Raw genomic sequence first — 14,244 nt, 5'->3', positions numbered from 1 at the left:
AGGGCTACATGCTCAGCACGGGTAGGACTATACACCAGAATGTCGTCGATGTACACCACTACTCCCTGTCCCTGCATGTCCCGGAAAATCTCATCGACGAAGGATTGGAAGACTGAGGGAGCATTCATCAACCCATATGGCATGACTAGATACTCGTAGTGTCCGGAAGTCGTGCTAAACGCTGTCTTCCATTCATCGCCCTCTCGAATGCGCACCAAGTTATATGCGCTCCTAAGATCCAATTTTGTAAAGAACTGCGCACCGTGCAGTGACTCCGTCATAGTCGCAATCAGAGGAAGTGGATAGCTGTACTTCACTGTGATCTGATTGAGACCGCGGTAATCAATACACGGGCGCAGACCTCCATCCTTTTTCTTTACAAAAAAGAAACTTGAGGAAGCGGGTGAAACGGAGGCCCGTATGTATCCCTGTCTAAGAGACTCAGAGATGTACGTCTCCATAGCCTTTCTCTCCTCTTGAGACAAGGGATACACATGGCTCCGCGGGAGAGCTGCTCCTGACTGGAGATCTATCGCACAATCCCCCCGCCTATGAGGCGGCAGCTGCGCCGCCCGAGTCTTACTGAACGCCAGTGCCAAATCCTCATACTCGGGGGGAATCTGCAGTGCCGGCATTAGATTCGGACTCTCCACCGAGGTCGCCCCTATGGAAACACCCAGACACCGCCCCTCACATTGAGCAGACCACCCTTTAAGAGCTTTCTCTCGCCACCTAATAATAGGGTCATGAGTCATCAACCAGGGAAGACCCAGCACTACCGGATACGCAGGAGAGTCAATCAGATAGAGCTGAATTCTCTCCTCATGACCCTCCTGCGCCATCATCTGAAGGGGTGCTGTGACCTCCCTAATCAACCCAGACCCTAACGGACGGCTATCTAGGGCATGGACGGGGAAAGGCTTATCCACTGGAAGGAGGGGAATCCCTAACTCTATACAGAACTGGCGATCTACAAAATTCCCAGCTGCGCCTGAATCTACCAGCGCCTTATGCTGGGAACGAGGTGCAACCTGTGGGAAACAAACAGGCAAGGTTAGGTGCACGACAGAAAGCTCTGGGTAAGCAGGGCGCCTACTCACCTGGGTGGACCCCCCAATGCGTGACCTGCCTTCTCCCTCACTGGAGGACCCGCCCCAACACCTAGCCGCGGTGTGCCCTCCACGACCACAGTTGGTGCAAGGGCCGGGTCCCCTCGGGCTCCTCCTCCTCCGTTCCCTAGCGCCAGCACCTCCGAGCTCCATAGGGCTCGGCTCGGAGGTGCTGGAGAGTGGAATGGGCAACCCCCTCCCGGAACGTCCACGGGTGGCGAGCAGGGTATCCAGCCGGATGGCCATGTCGACGAGCTGGTCGAAAGTCAACGAAGTGTCCCTGCACGCCAACTCTCGCTGGACGTCCTCCCGGAGGCTGCAGCGGAAATGGTCGATATGGGCCCGCTCATTCCACCCTGCATCAGCCGCTAGGGTCCGAAACTCCAAGGCAAAGTCCTGGGCGCTCCTCATCCCCTGTCGGAGGTAGAATAGACGCTCCCCCGCCGCCTTCCCCTCTGGTGGATGGTCGAACACAGCACGGAAGCGGCGGGAGAACTCCGCATAGTTCGTGGTAGCGGCGTCCATTCTCCTCCACTCGGCGTTGGCCCACTCCAACGCCTTGCCGGTGAGACAGGAGATGAGGGCTGAGACGCTCTCGTGTCCCGAGGGCGCCGGGTGTACGGTGGCGAGGTAGAGCTCCACCTGCAGCAGGAACCCTTGACACCCGGCAGTGGAGCCGTCGTACGCCCTCGGGAGCGAGAGCCGAATCCCACTAGGTTCCGGAGATGAGACAGGAGGGCTGACCGATGGGGCTGGTTCGGTTCGTGGAGGTGTGGGAACCCCGCTGGTCTCCCATCGGTGCAGAGTATTCATCACCCCCTCCAGGGCATGACAGTCCTGGTTGATGCGGTCCTCCTGACCACGAAGACGTTCAGCCATCTCGGCTGTCGGCGCGGTCGCTCCTGCTGATTCCATGGATGGGATGCGTGATTCTGTCAGAGTGGTGTGGGTGGATAAGTAGGGAATCAGGCGCAGGAAACCAGGAGGACTTCAACAGAACTTTAGTAAAGTCCAACACAATAATAAGTCGCCAACCCAACCGGGTGGCGCGAACAATTACGCACGAAACAAAGTGCGGAAACAACAAGAAAAGCGCACGCAGTGCGAACTCTCGAAAAACACAATAACGAGAGACACAAACTCCTAGAGGCAGGCTGACAAAAACAATCACGCATAACACCTGACCCAAACACACGAAACTAAATAGGGAAACAATTAAGACACAAATAAGGGACAGGTGTTATGAACAGACAAAACCAAATGAACATGAAACATAGAACGGTGGCAGCTAGTACTCCGGGGACGACGACCGCCGAAGCCTGCCCGAACAAGGAAGAGGAGCAGCCTCGGCCGAAACCGTGACAGTACCCCCCCCCCTTGACGCGCGGCTCCAGCCGTGCGCCGACCCGGAGCTCGGGGACGACCCGGACGACGCGGAGCAGGGCGCGCAGGATGACCCCGATGGAAATCGGTCAGTAGGGACTGGTCTAATACGTCCCTCCTTGGCACCCAGCACCGCTCCTCCGGACCGTACCCCTCCCACTCCACGAGATATTGAAGACCCCCCATCCGGCGTCTAGAATCCAGGATGGACCTCACGGTGTACGCCGGAGCCCCCTCGATGTCCAACGGGGGCGGAGGAGTCTCCTCAATCTCAAAGTCCTGGAGTGGGCCAGCTACCACCGGCCTGAGGAGAGACACATGGAACGAGGGGTTAATATTTTTGTAATCAACAGGTAGTTCTAACCTATAACTCACCTCGTTCAATCTCCTCAGGACTTTAAATGGCCCCACAAACCGCCGACCCAGCTTCCGGCAGGGCAGGCGGAGGGGCAGGTTTCTGGTTGAGAGCCAGACTCGATCTCCAGGTGCGTACACTGGCCCCTCACTGCGGTGTAGGTCGGCGCTCGCCTTCTGTCGACGTATGGCACGCTGCAGATGGACGTGTGCAGCGTCCCACGTCTCCTCCGAGCGCCGCACCCACTCATCCACAGCGGGGGCCTCGATCTGGCTCTCATGCCATGGTGCCAGAACCGGCTGGTACCCTAATACACACTGAAAAGGGGTTAGTTGGGTGGAGGAGTGGCGAAGAGAGTTCTGTGCCATCTCGGCCCAGGGCACATATCTCGCCCACTCCTCCGGCCGGCCCTGACAGTATGACCTCAGAAACCTACCCACATCCTGGTTGACACGTTCAACCTGCCCATTACTCTCCGGGTGGTAACCCGAGGTAAGGCTTACCGAAACCCCCAACCGTTCCATAAATGCTCTCCACACTCTAGAGGTGAACTGGGGGCCTCGGTCAGACACTATATCCTCGGGTACCCCGTAATGCCGGAAGACATGGGTGAACAGAGCCTCTGCGGTCTGTAGGGCAGTGGGTAGACCCGGCATGGGAAGGAGACGACAGGCCTTAGAGAACCGATCCACAACGACCAGGATGGTAGTATTCCCCTGTGAGGGGGGAAGGTCGGTAACAAAATCCACCGAGAGGTGGGACCAGGGTCGTTGTGGAATAGGCAGGGGTTGTAACTTACCCCTGGGCAAATGTCTGGGCGCCTTACACTGGGCACACACCGAACAGGAGGAGACATAAATCCTCACATCCCTAGCTAACGTTGGCCACCAGTACTTCGTGCTAAGGCAGTGCACTGTCCGGCCGATACCCGGATGGCCAGAGGAGGGGGACGTATGAGCCCAACAAATGAGGCGATCGCGTACCTCGAGCGGAACGTACGTCCGACCCACAGGACACTGTGGAGGACTCGGGTCGGTGCGTAACGCCCGCTCGATCTCACCATCAACCTCCCACACCACCGGAGCAACCAGACAAGACTCCGGTAGTATGGGCGTGGACTCAACTGACCTCTCCTCTGCGTCATACCGCCGAGACAGAGCATCTGCCTTCCCGTTCTGGGACCCAGGGATGTATGTGATTTTAAACACAAACCGGGCTAGAAACATAGTCCAGCGAGCCTGGCGAGGATTCAGTCTCCTAGCTGCCCGGATGTACTCCAGGTTACGATGGTCAGTTAGAATGAGGAAAGGGTGTTGAGCCCCCTCGAGCCAATGCCGCCACACCTTTAGGGCCTGTACCACGGCTAACAGCTCCCTGTCTCCTACGTCATAATTCCGCTCCGCCGGACTGAGCTTCTTACTGTAAAACGCACAGGGACGGAGTTTAGGTGGAGTGCCAGAACGCTGGGAAAGAACGGCCCCTATCCCGGCCTCTGACGCGTCCACCTCTACTTGGAACGGTAAAGAGGGATCCGGATGCGCCAACACCGGCGCCGAGGTAAACAGGTCCTTCAGTCTCCCAAATGCCCTGTCCGCCTCAGCTGACCACCGCAAGCGCACCGGACCCCCCTTTAACAGAGACGTTATGGGAGCTGCCACCTGTCCAAAACCCCGGATAAACCTCCGGTAATAATTCGCAAAACCCAAGAACCGTTGCACCTCCTTCACAGTGGTTGGGGTCTGCCAATTACGCACAGCTGACACCCGGTCTACCTCCATCTTCACCCCTGACGCAGACAACTGGTAACCCAGAAAGGAGACCGACTTCTGGAAAAACAGACATTTCTCTGCCTTGACATATAGGTCATGCTCCAACAGCCGCCTCAATACTCGGCGCACCAGGGCTACATGCTCAGCACGGGTAGGACTATACACCAGAATGTCGTCGATGTACACCACTACTCCCTGTCCCTGCATGTCCCGGAAAATCTCATCGACGAAGGATTGGAAGACTGAGGGAGCATTCATCAACCCATATGGCATGACTAGATACTCGTAGTGTCCGGAAGTCGTGCTAAACGCTGTCTTCCATTCATCGCCCTCTCGAATGCGCACCAAGTTATATGCGCTCCTAAGATCCAATTTTGTAAAGAACTGCGCACCGTGCAGTGACTCCGTCATAGTCGCAATCAGAGGAAGTGGATAGCTGTACTTCACTGTGATCTGATTGAGACCGCGGTAATCAATACACGGGCGCAGACCTCCATCCTTTTTCTTTACAAAAAAGAAACTTGAGGAAGCGGGTGAAACGGAGGCCCGTATGTATCCCTGTCTAAGAGACTCAGAGATGTACGTCTCCATAGCCTTTCTCTCCTCTTGAGACAAGGGATACACATGGCTCCGCGGGAGAGCTGCTCCTGACTGGAGATCTATCGCACAATCCCCCCGCCTATGAGGCGGCAGCTGCGCCGCCCGAGTCTTACTGAACGCCAGTGCCAAATCCTCATACTCGGGGGGAATCTGCAGTGCCGGCATTAGATTCGGACTCTCCACCGAGGTCGCCCCTATGGAAACACCCAGACACCGCCCCTCACATTGAGCAGACCACCCTTTAAGAGCTTTCTCTCGCCACCTAATAATAGGGTCATGAGTCATCAACCAGGGAAGACCCAGCACTACCGGATACGCAGGAGAGTCAATCAGATAGAGCTGAATTCTCTCCTCATGACCCTCCTGCGCCATCATCTGAAGGGGTGCTGTGACCTCCCTAATCAACCCAGACCCTAACGGACGGCTATCTAGGGCATGGACGGGGAAAGGCTTATCCACTGGAAGGAGGGGAATCCCTAACTCTATACAGAACTGGCGATCTACAAAATTCCCAGCTGCGCCTGAATCTACCAGCGCCTTATGCTGGGAACGAGGTGCAACCTGTGGGAAACAAACAGGCAAGGTTAGGTGCACGACAGAAAGCTCTGGGTAAGCAGGGCGCCTACTCACCTGGGTGGACCCCCCAATGCGTGACCTGCCTTCTCCCTCACTGGAGGACCCGCCCCAACACCTAGCCGCGGTGTGCCCTCCACGACCACAGTTGGTGCAAGGGCCGGGTCCCCTCGGGCTCCTCCTCCTCCGTTCCCTAGCGCCAGCACCTCCGAGCTCCATAGGGCTCGGCTCGGAGGTGCTGGAGAGTGGAATGGGCAACCCCCTCCCGGAACGTCCACGGGTGGCGAGCAGGGTATCCAGCCGGATGGCCATGTCGACGAGCTGGTCGAAAGTCAACGAAGTGTCCCTGCACGCCAACTCTCGCTGGACGTCCTCCCGGAGGCTGCAGCGGAAATGGTCGATATGGGCCCGCTCATTCCACCCTGCATCAGCCGCTAGGGTCCGAAACTCCAAGGCAAAGTCCTGGGCGCTCCTCATCCCCTGTCGGAGGTAGAATAGACGCTCCCCCGCCGCCTTCCCCTCTGGTGGATGGTCGAACACAGCACGGAAGCGGCGGGAGAACTCCGCATAGTTCGTGGTAGCGGCGTCCATTCTCCTCCACTCGGCGTTGGCCCACTCCAACGCCTTGCCGGTGAGACAGGAGATGAGGGCTGAGACGCTCTCGTGTTCCGAGGGCGCCGGGTGTACGGTGGCGAGGTAGAGCTCCACCTGCAGCAGGAACCCTTGACACCCGGCAGTGGAGCCGTCGTACGCCCTCGGGAGCGAGAGCCGAATCCCACTAGGTTCCGGAGATGAGACAGGAGGGCTGACCGATGGGGCTGGTTCGGTTCGTGGAGGTGTGGGAACCCCGCTGGTCTCCCATCGGTGCAGAGTATTCATCACCCCCTCCAGGGCATGACAGACCTGGTTGATGCGGTCCTCCTGACCACGAAGACGTTCAGCCATCTCGGCTGTCGGCGCGGTCGCTCCTGCTGATTCCATGGATGGGATGCGTGATTCTGTCAGAGTGGTGTGGGTGGATAAGTAGGGAATCAGGCGCAGGAAACCAGGAGGACTTCAACAGAACTTTAGTAAAGTCCAACACAATAATAAGTCGCCAACCCAACCGGGTGGCGCGAACAATTACGCACGAAACAAAGTGCGGAAACAACAAGAAAAGCGCACGCAGTGCGAACTCTCGAAAAACACAATAACGAGAGACACAAACTCCTAGAGGCAGGCTGACAAAAACAATCACGCATAACACCTGACCCAAACACACGAAACTAAATAGGGAAACAATTAAGACACAAATAAGGGACAGGTGTTATGAACAGACAAAACCAAATGAACATGAAACATAGAACGGTGGCAGCTAGTACTCCGGGGACGACGACCGCCGAAGCCTGCCCGAACAAGGAAGAGGAGCAGCCTCGGCCGAAACCGTGACAGCTGCGTTGGTACAGTGGGTAGAACAAGTATTTGATACACTGCCGATTTTGCAGGTTTTCCTACTTACAAAGCATGTAGAGGTCTGTAATTTGTATCATAGTTACACTTCAACTGTGAGAGACGGAATCTACAACAGAAATCCAGAAAATCACATTGTATGATTTTTAAGTAATTAATTTGCATTTTATTGCATGACATAAGTATTTGATCACCTACCAACCAGTAAGAATTCCAGCTCTCACAGACCTGTTAGTTTTTCTTTAAGAAGCCCTCCTGTTCTCAACTCATTACCTGTATTAACGGCACCTGTTTGAACTCGTTACCTGTATAAAAGACACCTGTCCACACACTCAATCAAACAGACTCCAACCTCTCCACAATGGCCAAGACCAGAGAGCTGTGTAAGGACATCAGGGATAAAATTGTAGACCTGCACAAGGCTGGGATGGGCTACAGGACAATAGGCAAACAGCTTGGTGAGAAGGCAACAACTGTTTGTGCAATTTTTAGAAAATGGAAGAAGTTCAAGATGACGGTCAATCACCCTTGGTCTGGGGCTCCATGCAAGATCTCACCTCGTGTGGCATCAATGATCATGAGGAAGGTGAGGGATCAGCCCAGAACTACACGGCAGGACCTGGTCAATGACCAAAAGAGAGCTGGGACCACAGTCTCAAAGAAAACCATTCGTAACATACTACGCCGTCATGGATTAAAATCCTGCAGCGCACGCAAGGTCCCCCTGCTCAAGCCAGCGCATGTCCAGGCTCGTCTGAAGTTTGCCAATGACCATCTGGATGATCCAGAGGTGGAATGGGAGAAGGTCATGTGGTCTGATGAGACAAAAATATAGCTTTTTAGTATAAAAAAAGGTTTGGAGGAAGAAGAAGGATGAGTACAACCCCAAGAACACCATCCCAACCGTGAATTATGGAGTTGGAAACATCATTCTTTGGGGATGCTTTTCTGCAAAGGGGACAAGACAACTGCACCGTATTGAGGGGAGGATGGATGGGGCCATGTATCGCGAGATCTTGGCCAACAACCTCCTTCCCTCAGTAAGAGCATTGAAGATGGGTCGTGGCTGGGTCTTCCAGCATGACAACGTCCCGAAACACACAGCCAGGGCAACTAAGGAGTGGCTCCGTAAGAAGCATTTTAAGGTCCTGGAGTGGCCTAGCCAGTCTCCAGACCTGAACCCAATAGAACATCTTTGGAGGGAGCTGAAAGTCCGTATTGCCCAGCGACAGCCCCGAAACCTGAAGGATCTGGAGAAAGTCTGTATGGAGAAGTGGGCCAAAATCCCTGCTGCAGTGTGTGCAAACCTGGTCAAGACCTACAGGAAACGTATGATCTCTGTAATTGCAAACAAAGGTTTCTGTACCAAATATTAAGTTCTGCTTTTCTGATGTATCAAATATTTATGTCATGCAATAAATGCAAATTAATTACTTAAAAATCATACAATGTGATTTTCTGGATTTTTGTTTTAGATTCCGTCTCTCACAGTTGAAGTGTAACTATGATAAAAATTACAGACTCTACATGCTTTGTAAGTAGGAAAACCTGCAAAATCGGCAGTGTATCAAATACTTGTTCTCCCCACTGTATATTGTCTATAAAAGTGGATACTCGTGATTGTATTTTCCTTCCTTTTTAGACCACATACAGTGCATTCGGAAAGTATTCAGACCCCTTCACTTTTTACACATTTTGTTATGTTACAGCCTTATTCTAAAATGGCCAAACTGAGCAATCGGGGGAGAAGTGCCATGGTCAGGGAGGTGACCAAGAACCAGATAGTCACTCTGACAGAGCTCCAGAGTTCCTCTGTGGAGATGTGAGAACCTTCCAGAAGGACAACCATTTCTGCAGCACTCCACCAATCAGGCCTTTATGGTAGAGTGGCCAGATGGAAGTCACTCCTCAGTAAAAGGCACGTGACAGTCCGCTTAGAGTTTGCCAAAAGGCACCTAAAGGACTCTCAGACCATGAGAAACAAGATTATCTGGTGTGATGCCTAAATGCCAAGCATCACGTCTGGAGGAAACCTGGCACCGCTCATCACCTGGCCAATACCATCCCTACAGTGAAGCATGGTGGTGGCAGCATCATGCTGTGTGGATGTTTTTCAGCAGCAGGGACTGGGAGACAGACTAGTCAGGATCATGGGAAAGATGAATGGAGAAAAGTACAGGGAGATCCTTGATGAAAACCTGCTCCAGAGCGCTCAGGACCTCAGACTGGGGCGAAGGTACACCTTCCAAAAGGACAACGACCCTAAGCACACAGCCAAGACAACACAGGAGTGGCTTCGGGACAAGTCTCTGAATGTCCTGTTGGCCCAGCCAGAGCCCGGACTTGAACCCAATCTAACATCTCTGGAGAGACCTGAAAATAGCTGTGCAGCGACGCTCCCCATCCAACCTGACAGAGCTTGAGAGGATCTGCAGAGAAGAATGGGAGAAACTCCCCAAATACATGTGCGCCAAGCTTGTAGCGTCATACCCAAGAAGACTCGAGGCTGAAATTGCTGCCAAAGGTGCTTCAACACAGTACTGAGTAAAGGGTCTGAATACTTATGTACATGTGTTATTTCAGTTTTTTATTTTTTTTATACATTTGCAAACATTTCTAAAAACCTGTTTTTGTCACACCCTGATCTATTTCACCTGTCTTTTGCTTGTCTCCACCCCCCTCCAGGTGTCGCCCATTTCCCCCCATTATCCCCTGTGCATTTATGCCTGTGTTTACTGTTTGTCTGTTGCCAGTTCGTCTTGTCTCGTCAAGCCTACCAGCGTGTTTTTCCAGTACTCCTGTTTCTCCCTTGCCCCTGTTTTTCTAGGTTTTCCAGTTTTAACCACTCTGCCTGCCCTGACCCTGAGCCTGCCTGCCGTTCTGTACCTGTCTGACACTGCTCTGGATTACTGACCTCTGCCTGCCCTGACCCTGAGCCTGGCTGCCGTTCGGTACTTTACTGATTCTGCCCTGGATTACCTGCCCTTGACCTGTCATCTGCTTGTCCCCTGTTTTTTTAATAAACATCTCTGATTCGAACTGTCTACATCTGGGTCTTATCCTGAGTTCCGATAGTTTTTGCTTTGTCATTATGGGGTTTTGTGTGTAGATTGATGAGGGAAAAAAACAATTGAAACCATTTTAGAATAAGGCTGTAACGTATCAAAATGTATTCTGTTTGTCATGCTTATCTAACATCCATTCACCAATGAACAGTTATTATGGTTATTTCACCTACTTCTTCTTTGTTTCAGGATGTCTCCCCACAGAGTGTCAAGGTGTGCTGTAGGTGTAGTGGCGGAATCAATTGCAGGACGCAGACGGATAATCCAACAAACTTGTATTGAGCCGAAAACACGGCAAAACGGACAACACTTGCCCGAAGGCGAAATACGCACGAAGGCGAAAACGAAACTGAACAGCGCACAAACAGGTGCGTAACTCCAGCGCAGTGGAGAGAAGCTCAACCGAGCGAAAACACGTCTGACACAAAACAATATTACACAACACCTGACACACACAACGGGAACTAAATAGGACACTAATGACACTGAATGAAAACAGGTGTGACAACACTTAGACAGAAGCAAACGAACATGAAACATACAACGGTGGCAGCTAGTACTCCGGAGACAACGAACGCCGAAGCCTGCCCGAACAAGGGAGAGAGGCAGCCTCGGCCGAAACCGTGACAGTACCCCCCCCTTGACGCGCGGCTCCAGACGTGCGCTGACTCCGGCCTCGGGGACGACCCGGAGGACGCGGAGCCGGGCGCGTCGGGTGTCCACGATGGAATTCCGTCAGGAGAGACGGGTCCAAAATGTCTCCCCTCGGCACCCAGCACCGCTCCTCCGGACCGTACCCCTCCCACTCCACTAGATACTGGAGACCCCCCATCCGACGTCTCGAATCCAAGATGGACCTCACGGAGTACGCCGGTGCCCCCTCGATGTCCAATGGGGGCGGAGGAGTCTCCCTGATCTCACTGTCTTGGAGTGGGCCAGCTACCACCGGCCTGAGAAGGGACACATGGAACGAGGGGTTAATACTTTTATATTCAACAGGTAGCTGTAATTTATAACACACCTCGTTCAACCTTCCCAGGACTTTAAATGGCCCTACAAACCGCCGACCCAGTTTCCGACAGGGCAGGCGGAGGGGCAGGTTCCTGGTAGAGAGCCAGACTCGATCACCAGGTGCGTACACCGGTCCCTCACTGCGGTGGAGATCAGCGCTCGCCTTATGACGTCGGAGGGCCCGCTGCAGGTGGACGTGTGCAGCGTTCCATGTCTCCTCCGAGCGCCTCGCCCACTCATCCACCGCAGGAGCCTCGATCTGGCTCTGCTGCCAGGGTGCCAGAACCGGCTGGTAACCTAACACGCATTGGAAAGGGGTTAGGTTAGTAGAGGAATGGCGTAGGGAATTCTGGGCCATTTCGGCCCAGGGAACGTACCTTGCCCACTCCTCCGGCTGGTCCTGGCAGTATGTTCTAAGAAACCTGCCCACATCCTGGTTTACACGTTCCACCTGCCCATTACTCTCCGGGTGGTAACCCGAGGTGAGGCTCACCGAGACCCCCAACCGCTCCATAAAGGCCCTCCAGACTCTGGAGGTAAATTGGGGACCCCGATCAGACACAATATCCTCGGGTACCCCGTAGTGCCGGAACACATGGGTGAACAGGGCCTCGGCAGTTTGCAGGGCGGTAGGAAGGCCCGGCATGGGGAGCAAACGACAGGCCTTAGAAAACCGGTCCACAACGACCAGTATAGTGGTATTCCCCTGTGAAGGAGGAAGGTCAGTAAGGAAATCCACCGAGAGGTGGGACCATGGTCGTTGTGGCACGGGCAGGGGTAGTAACTTACCCCTAGGCAGATGTCTAGGCGCCTTACACTGGGCGCACACCGAGCAGGAGGAAACATAAACCCTCACATCCCTTGCCAACGTGGGCCACCAGTATTTCACGCTAAGGCAGTGCACTGTCCGGCCAATACCCGGATGTCCAGAGGAGGGTGACGTGTGAGCCCAATAGATCAATCGATCCCGAACCTCGAGCGGAACGTACTTCCGACCCTCCGGGCACTGTGGTGGACTAGGGTCGGTGCGTAACGCCCGCTCGAGTTCAGCATCGACCTCCCACACTACCGGTGCCACCAGACACCACTCCGGCAGTATGGGAGTGGGCTCCACGGACCTCTCCTCCGTGTCATACCGCCGAGACAGCGCATCTGCCTTACCATTCTGTGACCCAGGGATGTACGTGATCTTAAAAGTAAACCTGGTCAAGAACATATTCCATCTTGCCTGGCGAGGGTTCAGCCTCCTCGCCGCCCGGATGTACTCCAGGTTACGGTGGTCCGTCAAAATGAGGAAAGGGTGTTGAGCCCCCTCAAGCCAGTGCCTCCACACCTTTAAGGCCTGTACCACGGCTAACAGCTCCCTGTCCCCTACGTCATAGTTCCGCTCCGCCGGACTGAGCTTCTTAGAATAAAAAGCACAGGGGCGGAGTTTAGGTGGCGCGCCAGACCGTTGTGAAAGCACGGCTCCTAGACCGGCCTCTGACGCGTCCACCTCTACCTGGAACGGCAAAGAGGGATCCGGATGCGCCAGCACCGGGGCCGAGGTAAACAGGTCCTTCAGCCTCCCAAACGCCCTGTCCGCCTCGGCCGACCACTGCAGACGCACCGGACCCCCCTTCAACAGAGACGTGATGGGAGCTGCCACCTGTCCAAAACCCCGGATAAACCTCCGGTAGTAATTCGCAAACCCCAAAAACTGCTGCACCTCCTTCACAGTGGTTGGTGTTTGCCAATTACGCACGGCCGACACCCGGTCTACCTCCATCTTCACCCCTGACGCAGACAACTGATACCCCAAAAAGGAGACCGACTCCTGGAAAAACAGACACTTCTCTGCCTTCACATACAGGTCGTGCTCCACCAGCCTCCGCAACACTCTACGCACCAGGGCCACATGCTCGACACGGGTAGGCGAGTACACGAGAATGTCATCAATGTACACAACCACCCCCTGCCCCTGCATGTCCCTGAAGATCTCATCCACGAATGATTGGAAAACTGACGGAGCGTTCATCAAACCGTATGGCATGACCAGATACTCGTAATGGCCCGAGGTGGTACTAAAGGCTGTCTTCCATTCATCGCCCTCCCTGATGCGCACCAAGTTGTATGCGCTCCTGAGATCTAATTTTGTGAAGAAACGCGCCCCATGCAACGACTCAGTCATGGTCGCAATCAGCGGGAGTGGATAACTGTACTTCACCGTAATCTGATTGAGACCACGGTAATCGATGCACGGGCGCAAACCACCATCCTTTTTCTTCACAAAAAAGAAACTCGAGGACGCAGGGGAAGTGGAAGGCCGTATGTATCCTTGTCTCAGAGATTCGTCTATGTAAGTCTCCATAGCTTTCTTCTCCTCTTGAGACAGAGGATACACATGGCTCCGTGGGAGCGCAGCTCCTGCCTGGAGGTCTATCGCACAATCTCCCTGCCTATGGGGCGGCAACTGCGTCGCCCTCGCCTTACTAAACGCAATAGCCAAATCCCCATACTCAGGGGGAACGTGCAATGCGGGCACCTGGTTTGGACTCTCCACCGAGGTAGCCCCTACGGAAACGCCCAAACATCTACCCACACACTGAGCAGACCACTCCATCAGAGCCCTCTCCTGCCACGAAATGGATGGGTTATGGGTACTCAACCAGGGCATGCCCAGCACCACCGGATACGCAGGAGAGTCAATCAGAAATAGCTGAATCATCTCCTGATGACCCCCCTGCGCACACATCCTAAGTGGCGCCGTGACCTCCCTGATCAAGCCCGTACCCAACGGACGGCTATCTAGGGCATGAACGGGGAAAGGAACATCAACAGGAAGAAGGGGAATCCCTAACGCTAAACAAAACTTTTTATCAATAAAATTCCCAGCCGCGCCTGAATCTACCAGCGCCTTATGCTGGGAATGAGGTGCTACCTGTGGAAAA

Source organism: Coregonus lavaretus (genome assembly GCF_964263955.1).
Source record: "Coregonus lavaretus genome assembly, chromosome: 28".
Lineage (NCBI taxonomy): Eukaryota > Metazoa > Chordata > Actinopteri > Salmoniformes > Salmonidae > Coregonus > Coregonus lavaretus.
Note: the sequence above shows the minus strand (reverse complement) of the source record.